The sequence below is a fragment of the Prosopis cineraria genome, unplaced genomic scaffold (genome assembly GCF_029017545.1).
Source record: "Prosopis cineraria cultivar Desert tree isolate PC_DT_omini unplaced genomic scaffold, ASM2901754v1 PC10, whole genome shotgun sequence".
In the NCBI taxonomy this organism is placed as follows: Eukaryota; Viridiplantae; Streptophyta; class Magnoliopsida; order Fabales; family Fabaceae; genus Prosopis; species Prosopis cineraria.
The window spans coordinates 15,295,859-15,302,658 of NW_026555341.1; the positions used below are offsets into that span (position 1 = coordinate 15,295,859).

The following is a 6,800-nucleotide window of genomic DNA, read 5'->3' on the forward strand; positions in this document are numbered from 1 at the left end:
AAGGAGGATGAAGCTAAGAGGTGATATATATTGTATTGTAGCAGATGAGATGAGCATTGCCTTTTCTGGTTTTGTGACATAAAGTTTGTGTACTGCTGCTTTTGGAGGTTCTGTTTTTTATTTTTTCCTTTGCCTTTTTTACTATTATAATAATAATAATAATAATTTGATGCCATTGTTCTCCATAGCTCTTCTCCAGTTCTTTATCATTATTGCTATTCTAGAATTCTGGTTTTTTCTTAATGCTGTAGGATAAGAATGATCTCTAAACTTCAATTTTGTTATGTTCTTAGACTGTTAGAGCAAAGTCACATGCAATTAATTGTTACTCGTTAGAGTCTACATTCTTTGATGTCCAACGTATCATGTGCGATGTGTATTTGAGTCTCAAACTTTCAAGTGCATATTTTTTTGAGCTTATTTTCTTATTCTTCTGTTTCTCAATTTTTGGTTCTTGGCAATTTAATAATGTATTAGTCCATTTGACAGTTCTATGATTGTGATCATGATATATAAAGTCCATTTGAGTCTTAATTAATGTATTATAGATTGACCATCGATATATTCTCGGAAAAAAGAAGATTTTTGTATGGAAAAAAGAGAGAGATGAGAATATATTCCATGATATTAATATCAATACAAAATAAAATTATAGCATATTGTTGACGAGTAAACAATGAGTTATTCCTCATGCCTCATGTTATTCATGGAAGGTTCATCAAGTTCTATATTTTTTCTTTTTTTATAAAATCCCTTCCATTGCAAAAGTATAAAAAAAAAAATACTCCATCTGCTTAAAAAATATAAAACTTTTTTAATTGAATTACATTCTCAATAAATTAGTTAATAGTCTTTAAACTTATATCATTTTTTAGCATTCGTCCTTATTAAAAAAGATGTTTTACTTCAAGGTAAATGGTTGATTAGTTTATTTATTAAGAGTATTTTTGAAAAAAAAAAGTTTTACAACTCATCCTATTCCAATGTTAATATAATATAAGATTATAATTCCTTTGTTAAAAAATATAAAGCATTTTTTATAATATTGAATATTAAAAAATATGAGGCATTATTAGTTTTTTAATACATAATTAATAAGTCTTTTTTTTTTCAAAATTATCGTTAACATGATCGACAGCAACTTTCTAAAGTTACAAAAAATTAAAAAGAAAAAAATTATTGATCTTAAGGAAAGAATTAAAATTTTTTATTTTCAATAAAAAGGAAAAAAATCCATTTCTACTTCTTCAACCCTCGAAACAAGGAGGACCAAACGTTGAAAGGCTTTGAAGAATGAATACTAATTTCATAATGCAGCTTTTGGGAGTGGCAACGCACTCGTCAAGTGACTGATAATAATAATATGCAAAGAGAATAAGAAATCCAAAAGATGTGAATTGAATACAAGAACGATGATTACCTCTAATCTTTTCTCCCACTTTTATTCTAATATTATTATACAATTATTGCTTCGAATGATTGCTCCGTGCATTTTACAAATTTAATAATACCAATAACTTTATCTACTGTAATAAATCAAAAAGAGAATAAAGCTTCATCCACATTCTATTAGTGTCGCTCCAAGCAAAAAAATTTAAAAAAGATTCTGAAAAATATAAAAATTAGATTTTTTTATATTTTGTTAATTTTTTCTACAAAACTAGGAAATAAAATATCATATTTTCATTAGTGAAAATTATATTAAAATATATAATATTATTTCATTATTTATTTCAAATATACTTTTCTCAAACATATCTTTTTTTTCAATTTTTGTTTCCAAAACTTGTTATAAAAAAGTACTCTACGTAATTATTCTAAGAACGTAAAATAGAATCAAACTAACCCTTAATTATTTAATTTCTATAATTTTGATTTGGTTGCTACTCTATTCCTAAATTTTAATTGGATATAATTCAATCTCTATAATTTTGACTCAATTGAATATTAGTCCCTATACTTTAACTTATAATAACTTAGTCCTTATAGTTTTAATAATTTAAAATCTTAGTTCATAAACTTTAAGAAATAACTTTAGTCCTTGTAATTTTATTTTTGAAATATAGGTATCAATATTTTAAATATTTAAAACTATAAAGGCTGAGTTGTATCAATTAAAATTTAAGAATTAAATTGTATGAAATAAAATTATAAGAATTAAGTTACGCTAAGTTAAAATTTAAGAATTCAGTGATGACCAAATCATAAATAAAAAGGTTAAATGATTAATTTTTCAAATTAAAATTGTTATGATGGCTAAGAAGGTTAACAGGAAAAATGATTAGTTACAAATCGATCGATGAACTAATTATATTGATGTTGTTCAAAAGAATGTATTTTTTTTAAATGTAAATGAGGCATATCTTATTTGTACAGTATCCACCATGTGAATTTTCTTGACTTCACATGTCTGTCTCTTCCCCTTTCTTCCCTAGCATTGCTGAATCATTTCAACGTACATGTTAATTTTAACAATTTGGATCCAATTTTACTACTTGATCAGATTTCAGATGTATATGATAAACATTGTTTAAATAATTAATTTGTGCCTACAAATGGAAGAGCAATTGAAAAAAATTGTATGTGCCAGAAATTATTTTGAGGCGTCTTGTGCTAAAAAATAAGTACAATTTGGTAACCAAAAAGACAGAGAAATTGAAGTGGTTGGCAAATAACAATGTAGTTACGAGGTGAACTTAAACCAATTATAATAAGAGAAAATCAATTTGACTTGGAACTATGCACTACAAGAAAAATTGTGAGAAAAATATTAATTTGGTTAATATAATTATGCTCTTTCGAAATAAGATTGTTTTTGTCAAATAAAGATCATTATAACTTTTTTAAAGGTAAATGTACCTAGGCACAAAGAAGTTCTTTCGATAATATTTACTTCTATATAATAACTGAACACCAAACACCATCTGCACCAGTGGTCTAGTGGTAGAATAGTACCCTGCCACGGTACAGACCCGGGTTCGATTCCCGGCTGGTGCAATTGATTTGTCTTTTTGAAATTTGGCTTTTTCTGTAATTACGCGAGTCGTACAATTGTTCGTAAGACTGACATATTTTTTAGCTATGATGACAAAAATATATAAAATCTATTATATATATATATATATATATAGATATATTGTCATTAGATACTGAAAAACATAATATTAATCGAGTCTTTTCCATCTTTTGTGTAAATTTTATGCAGGAGGGAGAATGCGGAACCATAGTTAAATATATATATATATATGGTGTAAGGTTCACGGTGAAAAGTTGGATAATGAATGTGAGACCTATAATCAAAAAAGATAAAATATAGAAGAGACAAATTTTAAAACAAAAAATATATTTTAAAATTTTAATTTGTATTTGTATGATAATTTGTAGATTAAAATAAATTATTATTTGTTCACCTTAGTATTATTTTCTTTGAGACATTTCTATTTAAGGTACAGTTGGGTATTAAATGTGGACAATTCTTTTGTTGGTGGTGTGAGGGTGTGCCAAAATTAAGAACATGTCCTCAAACAATACAAAATACTTGACTTTTAAATCAAACAATTAGTTTCCTTGATCATTTACTGCAATTTCCCCAAATGTAAATGCTTAAAAGTAAAGAGAACAAAGAAACAAAAATTGAGAAAAATGGAAGCATTGTATGGTGAGAGTTAGGGGTGTTCATGAAACAAAATGGGATCGAGACACTCGTGTCTTGTGTCCCATCTTAACAAATGATCAGGACTGAATTTTTGTCTTGTATCTTGTACCATCCTAAAAATCATCCCTCCCATTAGTAATTGAGATAGAACTAAACATCTCGATAAAGTAGACAACATGAGAGAGGTTTTGGATAATAACATTTACTAAAATATAAAATCACATATCTTATTAAGTTTAAAACAAAAATAACACAAATACATACATCACAATGACTTAAAGTCAATTATTAAGCTACATCAATTGTAATTACAATTCTACAACTTAAAATCAAGTATAGATAAGCATAGTATATTATGATAGCAATTACAAGTTACTTCCAAACTATAAGAGCAACAACAATTGATAAGCCAAGCACAACATTAAGTCATTTCTCTTATTTTTTAGTTAAGATGTTTGAAACTATTGACTTTTTCAAAAATAAAACAAGAAATATAATATAAAAATTAATAAATAGATAAATATAAAAATAAATTGTACTCCTCCGTCTCAAATTATAAGACACTTTTAGAGAAGATTTTAGCGTTTCAAAATATAAGACATTTTAATAAAAATAAGATTTCATTAATGATATTTTTTTAATATTATCCTTCTCATATATTCTCTCTCTTTAATATTCTTTTATCAATAGAGTATTAAATGAAGGGCATTTTTGAAAGTTTATATTTTTGTCTTGAAAAAGTAAGGTTGTAAAGTATATTTAATGAATTTTGTTGGTATGTGATATTTTGTCTAAAAGTATCTTATAATTTAGGATAGAGGGAGTATTAAAATAATTAATATATTGTAAAAAAAAGATAATACCTTATACTGTTTGCTTTATATCATTAAAATTATTAATATTAAGAACTTTTAACTTGGACTAGGGATTACAAATATTAAAATTATAAGTCATATAATTTATTCTCATATTAATTAATTAATATATGAATATAATTAATATATTTAATGCCTATTTTAAAAGAATATATATATATATATATATGATATTTAGGATAAGACAGGATCTTTCAAGGGCAATCCCTTGTCTTGTCCCTTCCTGAATCCTTTTTCGTCCGGTCTTGCAAAGTTTTGTCTTGCTTTTTAGGTCTGAGAAAGACACGCCCTAATTTGACTAGGATAGAACTAGATCAATTGGGACAGGAAAAATGTTGACTACCCCTAGTAAAAGCAAACATGATATTGATATGATATAAAAGAGAGTATGGAAAATATAAGTGAAAAAATTAAAAGAGAAGACTAGAGTGATGATGCTACTATTCTATTGGAAGTTGTGCACTGCTGAAAAACTCATTGTGAATGCATATTACTCTAAGGAAATTACATCTAATTTGTTTAAGGAGGAAGTGTTTGGTATGATTGGATCAAGTGTTGAATTGATTGACGTGTTATTTAGTTAATTAGAATTGGAGAAATTCAAATGTGAAGCGGCTTCTTGCTTTTATAAGCCCAAAATGATAGCTTTCTCTTAACCCCACCTCCTTTTAAGATCATTAGCTACAATTTTCTCTCAAACTTTCTTTACCCCGACTTTTCCAATATGGGATGATCAAAGTCTCCCCATCAACCACCTCTTTTTCAAAATTTTAGAGTGAGGCTTGAATCAAAATTCAATTTTAGCCTAAATAATTAAATTTGGGTCAAAATTTATATTTTAACCTAAACACCTCCTATTTGATTGTTATCTTATATTTTGAACAATGGGGTAACAAATTTTAAAATGCAATATTGTTTTGCATATTTTTATATGTGTTATTTATTTTTATCCTCTAGTTACCAAAAGCATCTCCAACATTCTACGAGGAATAAAAATGGAGTATAGTTATTTATTATTATTATTATTATTATTATAGTTATAGTTAGTTATTTGTAAGACTTTTGCAGTTTTATTTCATCTTCTAGACACTCCTATTTTTTGTAAAGTTATCACAAAAAGTATCAATTCATATGTTATGATCTAGCTACTATTATTTTTGCATAAAATTATAAAATTAATATTTATTCAATATTTAACTAATTAACTTCTATTAACTAATTTCCTTGACTTCTCCTGCAATTCTAAGCTCAGATGTAAAATTTACTGAAAATTTTGTTTACTTATTAATTAATTCATCGCTCATTATAAATGGAAGTGTTATCAATGTCATGAGCACAAGAATGCAGATTGCCAAGGCCTTAGGCCAGCATTGAATCGGTGTCTTATGATAACTTAGCAAATTACACGTATTTTCCAGAAAAATGAGATTGAATTGTAATTAGTATCTTTGTTTAAAATTTGTAATAAATTCTGTTTTAATTTGTTGATGAAAATAATTATATACTATGCTTTCTATTATTTTGTTGAGAATCATAAATGTAATTTCCCGAAAAAACTTGTGTCAGATTAGTCCCTGTAGACCATGCGGATCTAGGATCCAAGAGCAGTAGGGGTAGAATTTTTTTAATGAGACACAAGTGATACATACTTCATTGATAACAAATTTTAATTTGCCCCACGTATTCAATACGTGGATAGAACCATATGAACTAGGTTTTTTTTACATGTGCAAGAATTGATATTCAATTTCTAACCACTTGTTTAAATAATAATGAGAACTCTACCATGCATACTAACTTTATTTGTTAAAAAATTATAAAGATCAAAATTATTTACAATTATGTACGAAATTTTAGTAAAATCTAAAAAAAATTAAAAAAATAAAAATAAATGATTCTACTAAAAACATAAGAATTAAATAGCTTGAAATAAAAGTCTCAACAATAAAAAATCACTCATAATACTTAAATTATTCTAAAATTCCAATCCTCTTTCATTAACCATTGTCCTAAATTTTAATTTAATAATCCCATAGTCAACTTCACTTCTCCTAATACATTAAACCTAAAATAATTCGATATATTATCTAACTATATCTTCTCTTTTATGACAAACTTTGCACTCCAACCCTAACCAAAACCTAGGTGGCGGCTAATGTCTCGCCCTAGTTCTTTCTCTCCCCATGACTATCTTTCTATCTATGGATTCAAAACTTACATATCAGTGGGAGAAAATTAAAATCCAATCCATATTTACATGGTGTATCACA

General features: G+C 26.4%; 1 non-coding gene across 1 annotated transcript; it reads left to right on the forward strand.

The window, feature by feature from the left end:
- Window positions 1-2,926: 2,926 nt before the first annotated feature.
- On the forward strand, window positions 2,927-2,997 carry TRNAG-GCC (transfer RNA glycine (anticodon GCC)). The gene has a single exon. It is a non-coding gene; the product is annotated as a tRNA-Gly (tRNA).
- The last annotated feature ends 3,803 nt before the right edge of the window (window positions 2,998-6,800 follow it).